The following is a 17,087-nucleotide window of genomic DNA, read 5'->3' as shown; positions in this document are numbered from 1 at the left end:
TACATAGGTGTTGTCTCAAACAGTAAACTGATACGTAGATTAACCAGAACCCTTGAAGCAGTAGTGAATGAAACTACCTCTGCCCTAGGCAACTTAACAGAGGAGCAGTCTGCGATGCGGATTGTTGTTCTCCAAAATCGTCTTGTCCTTGACGTCATCCTAGCAGATAGGGGCGGAGCTTGTAGGGTCATCGGATCAAGTTGCTGTGTTTTCATCCCAGAAAACGCGCCATCTGTATACAAAGCTATAACTCGTCTTCACAAGATTGCAAACCAGATACATCAGAATGCAGGCACCTGGACATGGTCCGGTTGGTTCTGGAGCGTGTTGTCAGCCTGGGGATGGAAAGTCCTATCCTTCCTAGGTATTGGCCTTCTCATAGTATTCAGTTGCTGCCTGTGTCTACAATGTGGACCAGCGATTTGCGGCCTGTGTGCCACATCGTGTATTCCACGTTCAAGTTTTCATTCAAGATCCCGGAAGAAGAAAGAAGAGCAAATGATGTTACATGAAAAGATTGATGGATTCCTGAAGATCGATATTTCATGAAGGGTCGTAGGGGACAAGGAGGGAATGAGGAAATATGAATTTTTATGGTCAATTGTGTCCCCTATCTAGACTCCAACGGCTCCATGTACATGCTACAAGTACATGTATGTTCCCTCCACTTCAAGCTATGAAGACGCAAATACAATTGTGTCCAACGTTAATATGTACTCTTTCATATCTGCCATGAATGGGCCAGATATTCCGTTCCTAAGTATGCCTTGCCACCGTCTATATATGGTATACTTTTCACGTTTTCCAGCTCTGGCAAGGTAGGCCCTGAATTCTGCCATCGAGCTTTTTCCTGTTTCTGCCTCTGAATGCTCCAGCCTGAACCTGCATCTGTATCCATGAACTTTGTCTTACTTCCTGCGCGGCTAACGGTGCCTAGCCCGGCCTGTTGCCTGCCAAAACTGTATTCAGCCTTCAAGTTATCTGTTCCGCTCCTCAAGAAATGCATTCTTGTCTAGTAGCTTAGGTAAACATCCCTCCAGCTGCAGAGAAAAGGGCCCGGCCTTACTGTCTCCGTGCAAGTAATTCATGCCTTTCGTTACCATGGTAGGCCCATGCCCCCTCGCATCTCATGTAGACACTTAGACGCTTGTACACGCACTAGCAGTCAGTATAGAATAGGATCTGTCCAAGAAGACCTTTCCTTCCAGATAATATAGTTCCTTAAACACAAGATATTAGATATGATTTAGGACTAGGTTGTCCTGACACCCCAGACTTCTGTCTCCTCATGTAGGGCTAAATGTCAAGTTCCCTTCACCCTCTAGTTACACGTCAATCACACGTCATGCGGCTGCGCGCGCATCTCTGCCATATACTTTTGCTGACTTTGCAGGATTCTCTTATGGATCCACCCACTTGTGTCATCATCATAATGACGTTTTTAGTATACGCCTCTATGCACGCCTATTGTAACGCCTTTTCTATTACGTATGTGTATTCTTATCAGCTGTTACGCCTCCTGCATCTGTCTTTACTGTAATGCATTACTATATATGCTATAACCTGTCAATAATGTATTGCTGATCCCTTCCTGAACCTTCGTGGTGACGGAACTCGATTGCCTGGTTCGAACCATCATTCCTTTGTAAGGAATAAATTCCCTATTATACCCTCGAATACCACGGATTCTGCCTCTTATTTTTACTGAGTTATTCGTATTGTATTTTACCGCATAAATTAAGTCTAGGTAATTTAAATTTACCACAAGTCACCCAGGTTACACATGTTGCTGGTCTCAAAAAGCTGTTTGGACATGTGCTTTTTTCACAATCTGAAAAGTGGATTCAAAATGTGTCAGACTGTAAAAGTACTTATCACTTGCCAAAAAAAAGAGTAGTAAGTGTGCTTTCAAATTGGCAAAGAAATTTCGTTTTCTGCCTAATTTCAAACCATGACTCTGTGTGCAAAGAGGAATTACAGACAGAGATTTATTGCGTATTACTCTGGTAATTTTACATTTGCATTAGATGGAAAGGGGGAGCTATTTTTTTCTGCAGAAGCAGACTCTTAGCACACACCCAGCTGCTTATCCTGTGGAATCATGCACAGTATTCACAACTGAGTGGGGTTTGAGGTTGCAGTCAGTAATGCAAATACATTCAGCATCACTAAGGCTGGTTGCCCTTGCTGGAGTGTAGTCAGTCACCCAGGTTACAGATGTTGCTGGTCTCAAAAAGCTGTTTGGACATGTGCTTTTTTCAGAATCTGAAAAGTGGATTCAAAATGTGTCAGACTGTAAAAGTACTTATCACTTGCCAAAAAAGCAGTAGGAAGTGTGCTTTCCAATTGGCAAAGAAATTTCGTTTTCTGCCTAATTTCAAACCATGACTCTGTGTGCACACAGGAATTGTTTTAGATATTTAATTTGTGAAGGTGTAATTGTGATTTTCACTTGTAGGAAAGGGGTACATAGTATTTTAAGATTTGAAAAGATCATAAAAAAATGTAGTAATATATTTAAATAAAATAAAGGAATTTTTTTTTAGTTTTTTTCAGGTATTGCTGAAGAGCAGTGAACAAAATTTAAGATGCCTACAAAATCCAGACTAAGGAAAAACCACAAAAAAAAACTATATTTGAAGACAACTGGAGGACCTAAGTTAGTTGGAGATGCTCATGTTGGGAAAAAGAGAAAGTCTTCTGGTAAGCAGACAAAAGATTTTTTAAACAACATCTTCAAAAAAAGGAAAAATGTACAAAATGTCTGTACTGGAAAGAATGTTTTAAATAGAAAACAACAGGAAAAAATTGAGCATTTAGTTAATGCAAATATACCTTCAGAAACGATAAAGATTAACTTAAAAAGAAAAACAGCGTTTAAAGAGATACGTAGAAAAATGTTTCAGAGAAGAGTTATGTCCAATTTGATAAAGGATGTGAAGAAATATAAGAAAAAGGCTAAATTTTATAAGAGAAAAAAAGAAATTGAAGCCATTGCAGCAAAGGCATTAGAGTTAAAAAGGAAACTATTCATTTTAATTTTGAATAGGATGCGTACATTAGATAAAATGGTCAATGTACTGAAATCACAAAGCAAAAAGAAAAGACTAGTGAAAAGAACAAACTTTTGTAAAGTGTTTTTAGGAGAATGGATGCATAGTTCAAGTAGTGAACCTTTTTTTAATGAAGAGAGTTATTTTCAAAGTAATAGTTTGCTGCATGCAGTTGACACCAGAGGTCGTGCGTATGAAGTGAAAAATGGTTGTATGATGGAGAAGGAGAAAATGGTTCCAAGAGATGAGGTACAAGTGATGGCGGATGAGGCTATGGGGAGACGTCCTAAAGCCCCAGTGTACACTTGGAATTGTAGTAGTATTTGCACTGTGCGTCAGGAATCTATTGATACATTTCGTGAGTTTCTAAGAGAATATAGTAAAAAAAGTGTTAAACAGAAGATTAAGGTGCTTCAAACTCTAGATCCATGCAGAGTGAGAGAGAATACTGGTTTGCAGGGTCATTCTCTGGCTTGTCTATCTAGAAAAGTGTGTAAAAGTGTTTTTCATCATTTTAGGATGCTGGCTGTTCATCATACTGAAATGAGAAAGTTTGTGAGACGGTTGTATTTTGCTAAAAGTCCAGCAATAAAGTTAGATGAATTGAATAGGGCTCTGTTCCGTGGATCGGTATCAGATGTAGAGAAGGTTACTGATGAAATTCAGTTTTGTTACTTTGGTCCTGAACAAGACAGTGCAGAAAAGGACACAGTAAATGAGGAAGAAGTGGAAGAGAATGTAGAACCCTCTGTAAGTAAGACATTTAATGATCACATAACAAAATTTGCAATAATCTCTAATGAAAGACCAAATATTACTTGTATTTGTTGCCGCAGAACTCATTATAGAAAACAAACCAGGAATGTTGATCTCTACAGAAAAAGTGAAAATGAAGATAATTATAAGTGGAAGGATTTTGCCACATATATATTTCTTGAAAATTGTTTTGAATTGGGTGAAGATCAGCGTATTTGTAAATACTTTTACAACAAGTTAGAGGAAAATAGAATGCCGACCAGAGCTGTACATAATAATTTAGAATTGGATGCTATTCCTGCCGAACTTTCTGAATTAAATACATATGAGTCTATACTTATTCAATGTGTTCATCCGTTCCAGACCATAGTACGTATGGAGCCCAAAACTGGTAAATTACCTCCTTCAGATTTACTGAGAGGTGTAAAAGGTAGAGTGGTGTATTTGCCCTTGGATTTGAAAACAAATATGGAAACTATTGATGCAGATACTTTGGAAACTGAACCATTAGTTATTCTGGTTAATGGTGTACCTACAAAGAATAAGAAGATTTGACAGGAGCTGGTAGATGTACGGAAAGTACAAAGGGCAAATTTGTATTTGAAAAGGAATAACAAATGGTATGAATCAATTTATATAGAAGAAGAAGAAGAAGATTTACAAGAAGACACAGAAACACCAACTGGACAAATTGAAAAAGTGGACAAGTCAAAGGAAGAAGAAATTTATGAACATTTTAGCATACATCCTCTTCATTCAAAAGAAGTTATGGGAGACAATATTGATCTGTTTCAGATGAAGAAAGCAAAAGGAACTCCCGTGAGTGTATGGGAGGAGAGCTTGGAAGCTCGATGTTTTCCCCAGCTGTTTCTTACAGGAAAAGGAGGACGATACGATGAACGTCCAGAACAGATTCCAGCTTCTGAGTATCGAACTACAAGACTATATGCAGAAGATCCCAGATTTCGACAAAGTATTCCTTATTTGTTCCATCTTTTATTTGAAAGCGACTTGTCTGCATTATCATATGCAGTAAATCACATTTTAAAAAGTGGAGTACATTTACAAAATGTGTCTGCTAAGGATTTTATGGAGAAAGTGCAGCACCGAGATGATCATTTGGAAACACAACTGATCAATCTGATGGCTTGTCAGCGTGGGACAAATGAATATTGGTACCGACGCCATGGTGAATTAAAATGCATGTTACGGAATTTAGGAACACCAACATGGTTCCTTACCCTAAGCTGTGCTGAGTACGCTTGGGATGATTTACTGGATTTTCTACGAGAGGCAAATTCAAACATTAAAAACATCGAATACAAGACAGCAGGAGAACTGTGCTCATTGGATCCGGTTAATGTTTGCAGATATTTCAATCATAGATTTGAGGCTATGATGTCCTTCATCTGCAATAAAAAAAATCCACCTCTTGGAGAAGTAGTGGATTTCTTTTGGAGAAAAGAGTACCAGGCAAGAGGTGCTCCTCATATTCATATGCTGTTGCGGATCAAGGATGCCCCAAAGTTTGGAACAGATACTGATGAAGCAGTGTTATCTTTCATTGAAGAATATGCAACATGTGCTATACCAAAAAGCACAGAAGAGAAAACGTTAAAGGAGCAAGTTTTACGTTTCCAAAGTCATCGGTGTGGAAAATACTGTCGACGGAAATACAAGAGCAAAGATAAATACTACACTAAATGTCGATTTGGATTTCCTAGACCTGTTCTTTCAAATGGAAGAGTAAACAGTTTTATGTCATCTGTGAGACATACTATTACAAGAAAATCACCTAAGAATACCTACAACCTTAAAAGAAAAGAAGAATCAAGAAAAATATAAATGACTACAACCCAGTCATTTTATCCATGTGGAATGCTAACATGGATATACAGTATGTAGCTGACAATTCCATTGCTGTTGCTCGATATGTAACGTCTTACATTACTAAATCAGAAAAAACTGAATTGAAAGAAATGTGGGAAGAGATTTCTCACGAGAAGACTGTCAGTAAGAAGCTGTACAGTTTCAGTTTAAAGATGTTATCGCATCGAGAGATTGGATCCTACGAATGTTCAGATAGGTTATCTTCTGCAAGTCTCTACTCGAAATCAAGAAGAATAATTTGGGCAAGTTTAGGCCTTGCAGCAATGATAAATCGGGTACTGAAATCTGTTGGAGAAATTGAATATTTGGCCGAGAATGACCCAGAAAGTACAGATATTTTGAAATCAAACATGTTGGACACATATTATCCCAAGAGAAGTCTTCATCTAGAGAACATGTGTCTCTATGAAGTGCTGCAGAACTACATTTATTCACGGAAAGCCACAGAAGACATCAACAATGGAAAATATAAAGTCATTGGTGAGGAAGGATGTTTGGTGAAGCAAACAAAAGGAAGTTTGATAAATCACAGGAAGCTGAGTTGCGACACTACTGACAAAAAGGAATTTTGCTACTTGGCTCTTTTACAGCTGTTTAAACCATGGCGTACAGAGGATGAACTACTGGGAGAATTTCAAAGCTATGAAGATTCATTTAATGCTTGCAAAGACAGCATAGAATGCAGTACATTCACAAATTATGTGCAAATGTTAAATGAAGAAATTGAACAGGAAACTACAATTGCAGCTGAAGTAGCTAGAGACAGTTCTCAAGACAGCCAACGTTCAGGAACACTCAGTCAAGATCCCCTAGGACAACCAATCGTTGAAAATGAAGCTGCAATAGCATGAATGAAGTGGAAACGGCTATGAATCAAGCTCAAGAAGAATTTATAGACTTACCAAATTTGGAAAGACAACTGAATGAAGAGCAGCAACAAATTTATGAAGAGATCAGAAACAAAATTGATCACGGATTGCTACATGAAAAAAAAGAGTGCTCATGCACATCATTTCATCCAATCAGGATGTATGTAAGCGGACAAGCTGGAACTGGAAAAAAGTTTCTTAATAAAAGTCATCAGAAGCTACCTACAGCAAAAAACGGATTCAACTTTGTCTTGTGTGGTTACTGCTCCAACTGGGTTAGCAGCATATAACATAAAAGGAATCACCTTACATCGTTTGCTAATGTTACCAGTGGAGCATGAGAACAAAATACAATACCACAAGCTAACTGGAGAAGCATGCTTGGAAGTTTCAAGAGTATTGAAGAAGATGCAAGTTCTCATTATTGATGAGGTGAGCATGGTATCAAACTTAATGCTTGCCTTTGTGCATTTAAGAATGCAGCAAATTCTAAGGACAGACTATGACGTGTTATTTGGTGGAAAACATGTCATAGTTTTTGGGGATCTTCTACAGCTTACTCCAGTTAAAGGACAACCAGTGTTTAATACTGTGACACATGAAGACACAAAGAAGTCATTGGGAAGCATTGGTAATGCAAATATTTGGTCCTTCTTTGAGTACAAGGAACTTACTACTAATATGAGGCAAGCAAACGATGAAGAATATGGAAGTATTCTGAAAGATATCAGAATTGGACTACTCACTGAAGCTGGCACAAAAGCATTACAGAGTCGGTTGCTACATAATTTATTTCCAAAGGAAGAAATAGTTGCAGAGAAGCTATACAAGAACATTGCAGAAAAGAAAAGTGTCATCTGCTTAATGCCAACTCTACGTGAATGCTCAATATTCAATGAGGAGCTTTTGAAATTGGAAAAGGAAGATATCAGGAAATTGGAAGCAGTGGACAAAATTCAGGATGGAAGAATTACTATCACATTAACAGGCAAACTGAAAAATAAATTGGATTCACTAGAGAAGAACATTTCCAAAACTGCTGGATTAGAAAAAAATCTATATGTTTGCATGAACTGTAGAGTATTTTTAAGGAGAAATTTGGATGTTGAAAAAGGTTTAGTGAATGGAGCTATAGGAAGAGTTGTGGGTTTTATTAATTATCAGAACAAAGATGGAATTGAATGTTTAAAAATAAAATTTGATCAGATAGAAGAAGTTATAGACATTTGTCGTTGTACAGTTCGTTTCATGCTTGTGAAAGACTTATATGTACAAAGGAAACAGTTTCCGTTTTCTCTAGCATATGCTGTAACTATTCACAAGTCTCAAGGATTGACTGTAGATTGTGCATTTGTAAACATTGGTTCAACTGTGTTCAAAGAAGGTATGGCTTATGTAGCTTTGTCACGAGTGAAAACGTTATCTGGTTTATTCATGATAGACTTTGATGATTCAAAAGTTAGTGCTGATACAAACTGTGTAAAGGAGTATAATAGATTAAGAAGAACCTATGCTCCTCATTTAGGTCAGTATCCTGTGTTAGAGAAACGTGTAGTTTCTCGTAAAAGGAGAATTGAGAATATCTGTAATGAGGATGTAGAGAGGAGGAAAAAAAAGAGGAGTGATGTAATTGCAGGCAAAAAGAAAAAGGAAAATGTTGAAGAGGTTGTAGGATGTCATTTTGAAAATAGCTCTGGTGTCAACTGCTACGCTAATGTAGTGCTGAATGTTGCATTTTATCTGGAAAGTTTGCAAGAGCAGATAATAGTAAATCAGAGAAAAAGATTCTGTTCTGAGTTGAGTCTCCTTTTTCAAAAGCTGAGTAATGATAAAACTCATATAGAAAGTGCTACTGAAATTAGAAAACTTTTAGATGTATGTTCAGGACGAACACAGTTTTCTCAAAATGTACAGCAAGACGCACAGGAATTCTTGATGTATTTTCTTCAGGTACTGGAAGAAGAAGGGGTGCCAATTGAAAATATGTTTGGTGTCTCTTATAAATGGGAACATAGTTGTGAAAACTGTTTCAATACATGTGGCTCTAATGTTGATTCTGAAAGGTTTATTTATTTAACATTGCCAGACAGTAAAACAGTCACTTTTGCTAAATTAGTTAAAGATGCTAATCATAGCATGGAATGCGGTGAGTGTAAATCTGACATGTTTTCAACGTTAATTTTAAAGGAATACGGACAGTATGTAATTTTAATGATGCAACGATGTAAACCTGATGGTTCAAAATTGGATACTTTAATAAAGAAGTTTATAGGACAGCAATTATCAATTTCAGGAAAAACTTTTGTAACAGTTGCAATAATTTTCCATGAAGGACCTACTGTAACTTCTGGACATTACACAGTTTATCTTAAATGTGAAAAAGGCTGGACACTGTGTAATGATTCCCAATTGATTTTCAAGCAACGTTTGCCTTTTGATTTAGCAAATTCCTATCTAATCTTCCTGAAACCTAAATTTTAGAGAGACTTGGCAAGATCTGTACAAAACAATTTTACCATTTTATTGGATTAGCATTGGAATTTTCAAAAAAAAAGATTTTTCAAATTACCATTTGGCCTAAAGGAAAGGTAACCAATTGTATTGTGGACTTATTTAATTCCTAATTAATCTTTCGGAAACCAAAAATTTTAGAGAGAATCGGTAACATCTGTACAATTTAAATTTTGGAATTTTATTGGATTACCATTGGAAATTTCATCAAAAAAGTCTTTTTAAAATACCATTTGGCCTAAAGGAAAGGTAATCAATTGTATTGTGGACTTATTTAATTCCTAATTAATCTTTTGGAAACCAAAATTTTAGAGAGAATCGGTAACATCTGTCCTATTTAAATTTTGGAATTTTATTGGATTACCATTGGAAATTTAATCAAAAAAGAATTTTAAAATTACCATTTGGCCTAAAGGAAAGGTAACCAGATGTATTGTGGAGTTATTTGAGATATATTATTTTTGTGATTATGCTTCTGTAACAAAATTGTCAGACGGTATTTTAAAGAAATAGTTATTGTTATTAGATGAAAATGTTTTTGAATATTTTACATTTCTATAATGTTATGTTTTAGTGAGAAGAGATTCTGGGCTTTTTTAAAACAATCTTTGAGATTGTTAATTTTTTTTTGCCCACTGTTAAGTGATGAATGCAATTGCTTTCACGATTTATAGTGAAATGCAATATATTCTGAAAACAGCAAAAAAAAGGCAAAAAATTGGTTTTTGGAAAATATGTAAATACGTGTACTGTATTTATTAAATATTAATACTTTTTTCTTTTTTTCAGATTGAGAAAGAAAATTTTCGAAAAATAAAGCCATTTTTATAAGCAATTTCAATTAAATTTAAAATTATAATTAAATTTTTGGGTGGGTCAGGTAAGTCAGAAATTAGATGGTCCCTTTCTTCCACTTCTCCTCAAACAGATTTTCAGTATTTAGTTATTAATCCCTCAAGGATCTTGAAATGTGGTAATTGATTTTTAGTGTTTTAAAAAAAAAAAAAAAAAATTACGCTTACCGTACGCGTACGGTAAAAAAAAAAGTTTTAAAGAAAAAATAAAAAAAAGTTGAGAGGTAAGGTTGGCTCTTAAAAGAGCCGTTGTGTTCATGCAGGGACAGAGGAAAGGAAGAATGGGAACATTAGCTGGTAGGACAAATGTGCTGGTCTATTTTGTTGTTAATGAGGGGAAGACTGGTCTCCCTATCAACAATTAGACCATGGCAAAATGAACACCGCATAGTAACCCTCGCAAACCGATGGTTCGTTTCCACAGGATCAGAAAAAGGTGAATCTGCCCCCACAGATGAAGGGCTCTGCTGAGCTTCCGAAGAAGGACTAGGCTGAGCTGCTGTGGATGTGCTTGCTCGACTTACTGAAGGGTTGCCTCTAGTATGTCGTGCATGTGTCCTAGGATGTACATCCTTAAGGTGTCTCAACATAGTGTGATTCCCGAAGGAATACTTCTTGTTGGGATTACCTCTCGAAAGCACACGCTGGCACAGCTTGCAAGTCACCAAAGCAGCATTGACTTTTTTCTCACCCTCAGTAAAACTAAAATACTCCCATATAAAAGAGCTCTTCTGTTTCCTCCTTCTCTGCCTGATGGTGGTGCTGCTAGCCTCACTCTCAGTAGAAGAGTGCTGGTCTGCCATCGTATCCCAAAGACAAGTCAGCTCCTTCTCCTAAGGGATCACAAGCAGAAATGAGGGGAATGGGTGTGGTGTAGGAGAGTTCTAGAACTGAAACAACTTTAAACCAATCAAAAGTTTTGTTTCATGATCACATGACCCACCGTGCGCGTACGTTACGCTTACGTTACGCTTACGGAGCGCTTACGGAGCGCTTACGGTAAAAGTACGCATGCGCGTAAAAAAGACACGCGCTCGCGCGCATGCGCATAACAGTCACTCCCCAACACTTCCGCGTAACATACGCGTGTAGCGTACACGCTTACGCGCCCCATACGCAGTACGCACGGCTATGTAAATTGCGTAACCATACGCAAAAAGAGTAGAAATATTACGAACATTACGCAAACCGTACGCTTACCGTAAGCTTACCGTACGCGCACTTAAAAAAAAAAAAGGAAAAAAAGAATTTCTATGTTATACTAATATATCTTACCTGTTTAGTAAAAAAAAATGAGAAAAATTAATATATTGCAGAATTTAAAAAAATTAAGCATAGTGTTTCAAGAGAATATAAAGTAAAAAAAAAAAAAAAAGGAAAAGAAGAATTTGTATGTTATACTAATATATCTTACCTGTTTGGTAAGAAAAAAAAAGAGAAAAATTAATATATTGCAGAATTTTAAAAAAATAAACATAGTGTTTTAAGAGAATATAAAGTAAAAAAAACTTGCTTTTTTTTAAGAAAAAACACATTTAATATAAGAATTTATAATAAAAAAATCATACAAAATCAATGAAAACACCATGGAAATCACACATGTTATAGGTAAGAATTAGCATTTAAAAAACCATACAAATTCACTGAAAAAACCATGGGTTTCACACACGTTATAGTTAGGAATTAGCATTTAAAAAACCTTGCAAATTCACTGAAAAAACCATAGGTTTCACACACGTTATAGTTAGGATTTAGCATTTAAAAAACCTTGCAAATTCAGTGAAAAAACCATAGGTTTCACACACGTTATAGTTAGCGGACATTTCACTCATAAAAAACCATTGAAATTCCCCCGTTATAGTTAGTTAAGCTAACTATAACTCGCGCACCCGCAATCCACTGCTGATGACGTAACATATTACATCACTCATGACATGGTCAGTGACATCACTCATGACATCACTGATGACATCTCAAATGACATCACTGATGACATCATCCTTGTGACAGAGTGGTAGACCTCCTCTCACCCTAATATAACCTTTGATACACACATTCAAAAATAGAGACTACAATTTTCAAAACAATGGACATACCAATACCAGTTACAATAACCTATTCAGTAATTCTTAGATCCACATACACATCCACTCATTCACCAACAGTCCTGTACAGTCACTCATACATGTACTCACTCATCATATGTACTCATACACCTATACATCCTGTTACACATTGCCACTCATCCATAGAGTTACTCACACACATAGTCACTCATTCTAATAAAGAGTCAAACATCCATTTACTTGCATATTCAGTTATACACACACCTCAACACGTACTTCTACAGAAACTTACACATACTTACTCTTTTAAATAATCACTAATAAAAACACATACTTATTCATACAGGAACTATTTCAATCTCTCACTCTCACACATACTCACTTATATACACCAATAGTCGAATATACTTCTTTAAAACATATTTAGTAACTCATAAAGACACTATTGAGACAGTCATTCACTCACTAACACACCCATACACACACTCATCCAACCATACAGTCATGCACACATGCTGTCTTCAAAACATACAACCAGAGAGACAATCATTCATGCACCTATGCACTACGTTAAACCCCCCACCGAACCATGCAGACACTCAGACTGATACTCAAAAAACAACCTAAAATCCAATATAAACACCCATGTAGCTACTCACCAACCCATGCAGACACTTATACACAAAGTGAGAGACTGATACAGAAAATTACATATTTAAACATTACTCATTAAGCCATGTATTCACTAAGATACACTTAATCAGTCAGTTACACAATCAATTTTTCAAAAACAAATCATCCTTTTAGACACTTATATACCCATTTATTCTTACATCGACCTTGAGATATACATATATAAAACATATTTAATTTTCAGAAAAACACACATTCACTGGATGATGTCATCAGTGATGTCATTTGAGATGTCATCAGTGATGTCATGAGTGATGTCACTGACCATGTCATGAGTGATGTAATATGTTACGTCATCAGCAGTGGATTGCGGGTGCACGAGTTATAGTTAGCTTAACTAACTATAACGGGGGAATTTCAATGGTTTTTTATGAGTGAAATGTCCGCTAACTATAACGTGTGTGAAACCTATGGTTTTTTCACTGAATTTGCAAGGTTTTTTAAATGCTAAATCCTAACTATAACGTGTGTGAAACCTATGGTTTTTTCAGTGAATATATATTCACTGAAAAAAACAAAGGTTCCAGGCATGTTATAGTTAGAAATTAGCATTTTAAAAACCTTAGAAACTCACTGAAACAACCATGGGTTTCAGGGACGTTATAGTTAGTTAGAGATTTCACTCGTATAAAACCATGGAAATTTGGCCGTTATAGTTAGTAGACCTAACTATAACTCGCGCCCCTGCAATGCACTGCTGATGACGTCACATATTACATCACTCATGACATGCTCAGTGACATCACTGATGACATCATTGATGACATCTCAAATGACATCACTGATGACATCATCCAGTGAATGTGTGTTTCTATAAAGTATGCAAATGTGTTTTATATATATATATATATGCCAAGATATATTGGAGTATGAGTGCGTGTATGAGTGTCTGAATGGATGATTTAGTAGTTATGTGACTGACTGTATAAGTGAGTGATTAAATGTGTCTTCCTGAAAGCATGGGTTAGAGACTAAACTCTGTGAATGTCTTTATTAGTCTGTTAGTGTGTAAGTGGCTGCATGGCTTGGTGAGTAGCTACATGAGTGTCTATATGGGTTATTTATTGGTTGTCTGAGTATCTGTATGGGTGTCTGAGTGTCTTTGTGGGTGGGTGGGGAGGTGTGTGACTCCGTGCATAGATATGTGAGTGGTTGTTTCACTGGGTGTATAGGTTCAAGAGTACATATTGGGTGGGTGAGTGTGTGTATGGGTGTGTTGGTGAGTAAATGGATGTCTCAGTGGTGCATGTGTGAGTAACTACATATGTTTTAGAGCAGTATATGTGAGTATTGGAGTATATAAATGACTATATGTGAGAGTGAGTGATTGCAAGATGAGTGTGTGTTTCTATGAGTGGTTGTTTAAGAGAGTAAGTATGTGTTAGTATCTGTATAAATAAGTGTGGTGGTGTGTGTATGACTGTATAAGCAAGGAAATGGGTGTGTGATAGTTTCTTTGCATGACTGACCAGGTGTATGAGTAACTCTTTGTGTGAGAGGCAGTGTGTTAGTGTCTATATGGATTTATGAGTGGATATATCAGTGGCTGTATAGATGAATGACTGTGTGTATGAGTGACTGTATGGGTTAGTGGGTGGATGTGTGTGTAGATGTATGAATCACTGAGCAGGTAAGTACTAACTGCTATTGGTCTGTCTATGGTTTCGATATTGGTGGTCTGTATTTTAGAGTGGGTGTATGAAAGGTTTTATTAGGGTATGAGGAGGTGCATCAGATGATCACATGGATGATGTCATCAGTGATGTCATCAGTGATGTCATTTGAGATGTCATCAGTGATTTCATCAGTAATGTCACTGAGCATGTCATGAGTGATATAATATGTGACGTCATCAGCAGTGCATTGCGGGGGCGTGAGTTATAGTTAGGTCTACTAACTATAACGGCTGAATTTCTATGGTTTTATACGAGTGAAATCTCCAACTAACTATAACGTCCCTGAAACCTATGGTGTTTTCAGTGAATTTCTAAGGTTTTTTAAATGCTAATTTCTAACTATAACGTGCCTGAAACCTATGGTTCTTTTAGTGAATTTAAAAGGTTTTTTAAATGCTAATTTCTAACTATGCCTACAAAGGTAGGACATGTGAAGAAAGAGGAAGAAAAACGCAAAAAGAAGCAAGACAAATGCAGAAAGAGGCAACAGAAGTCCAGAAAGACGAAGAAAAGTGCAGGTAGAAGAAGAGATGTGGAGAAAGAACCAACAGAGGAGCAGAAAGAGGCCTTGTTGCAAAATCATCCTGTGCCCACAACTTTTTCAGATGGGTACTGGTGGTGACTGACTGACTAACCAGGACTAGAGCCAGTGCTATGCTAAAATACACTTAGAATACAGTGAAAACACCTACATACACTAGGGAACACTGTGCGTTGGGGTACCCCTGTGATTAGCATGACCTCCTCTATAAGGCCCATGTATATAATAGGGCAGGGGGAATAAAACTACCTCGAAGTCAGAGGTGCAGAAATATGCTACTTTAACTAGTAGTCGCATTTGCAGTGTGGTGGAGAAAGGGTGCTGGGCGTCCAACCATCGCTCAGGAATTCCGCTGCGCAGAACTTACAAGAGGTACCAGGAGGGATTCTTGGCCCCCCAAACTCCCTCAGAACTAAATTGGACTTCATCCCCCATCCCGTAGTCTGCCACGAGGTACGTTTGCAGAGTGGTAGAGAAAGGGGGCCATGGCCTCCGAAGACGTCTTAGCAATCCCACTGTGTGGGACTTACTGGAGGTAACAAGAGGAGTAGTTGGCCCCCAAGGACATCCTTGGGGGGCCAACTTCCCAAACTACTACCTCCAGTCAGTCCCACACAGCAGCATTGGTAAGTACTCGTACCAGGCCACACCCTCTTCGCCCACCACTCTACAAACACGCTCCCTGGCATGCTCTTGGATGGGGATTGAAGTCCCCTTCACTGCTGGGGGTCCTTTAGGGGCCAACTAGCCTACCTTTTACCTCCAGTAAGCCCCACGCAGTGGGATTGGTGAGAGCTAGACAAAGGCCATGCCCCCTTTCTCCACCACTCTGCAAATGCGCTGGGACATTGTAAGTTGGGGGATTTAGTTCCCTTGAATCCTAAGGGTCCCTAGGGTCCAACTAGCCCACCAGGTACCTCCAGTAAGTGCCAGAGAGCTGCGTTGCAGAGAGGTGTTAAATGGGGCGTGGCCTGGACCACCACTCTGCAACGCAGTCCTGTGGTGCTTCCTGGAGGTACCTGGTGGGCTAGTTGGCCCCCAGGGGCCTTCATGATTGAAGGCAAAGTAATTCCCTAACTTAAAACACGCCACAGGGCGTGTTTGCACATATGTCACCTCAGTCTCCCCACCTCCCTTCACCACTGTGCAAACGCACACCCCGTGGCACATTTTATGTTGGGGGATTAAGTCCCCTTGATTCCTGAGGGTCCCTGGGGTCCAACTAGCCCACCAGGTACCTCCAGTAAGCGCCTTCAGAGCTGCGTTGCAGAGAGGTGTAAAAAGAGGCATGGCCTGGACTACCGCTTTGCAACGCAGTCCTGTGGCGCTTACTGGAGGTACCTGGTGGGCTAGTTGGCCCCCAGGTACCCCCAGTATTGAGGGGGAATTAATTCCCCAATTTAAAACACGCCACAGGGCGCGTTTGCAGAGTGTTGCGTGGAGGGGATGGGGCCTCAGGCACGATCGTGGTGTTTTAAAAATGTTTTTTAGAAGGGGGCTGTCTGGCCTCCCTTATTTTTCCTTTTTTGGGCCCTGGGGACCCCATCCCCCAGGGCCTGAACCTTTTAAAAAAAAAAAAAAGGACTGGAAGGGAGCGGCGTGGGCCCCCCTCCTGTGGCCAATTCCGGCCCCGGGGACCCCATCCCCCGGATCATGGCCACAATTGTTTTTGTTTTTTTATGGAGGGGGGCTGCGTGGCCCCCCTCCAGAGGCCTCTATTGGCCCCGGGGACCCCATCCCCTGGGGCGGACTTTATTTATTTATTTTTGGGGGGGTGGGTGGCCCCCTCCCGGGCCACTTCTAGCCCCGGGGACCCCATCCCCTGGGGCAGGCCCTATCCGTTGGGGACCCTGGAGGGAGCCCCAATGCCCCCACGGTCCCGCCAGCTCCCCGCGTCCTGCAGGAGCCGGCATTGCTTTTCCACATGGGGAGCTACTGACATGCAGCTCCCCTTGTGGAAAAGCAATTCTGCTTTGCTTCACTGAAGCAAGAGCAGGTTTCCCTGCTCTCGCTTCAATGAAGCAAAGCAGTTTGCAATGACAGGGCGGGAGCCACGCGGCTCCCGCCCTGTCATTGCAAACAAAAGTGTCCTGGGGTGGGCAACCCAGGACACTGCAGGAGCCGGCCCTGGGGGGTGGCGGTCCTCAGGGCCATCAAGGGCTCCTGGAGGGGGGCCAC

The sequence above is a fragment of the Triturus cristatus genome, chromosome 2_1 (genome assembly GCF_964204655.1).
Source record: "Triturus cristatus chromosome 2_1, aTriCri1.1, whole genome shotgun sequence".
In the NCBI taxonomy this organism is placed as follows: Eukaryota; Metazoa; Chordata; class Amphibia; order Caudata; family Salamandridae; genus Triturus; species Triturus cristatus.
The sequence above is the reverse complement of the archived record's forward strand: the minus strand, read 5'-3'. Positions refer to the sequence as shown.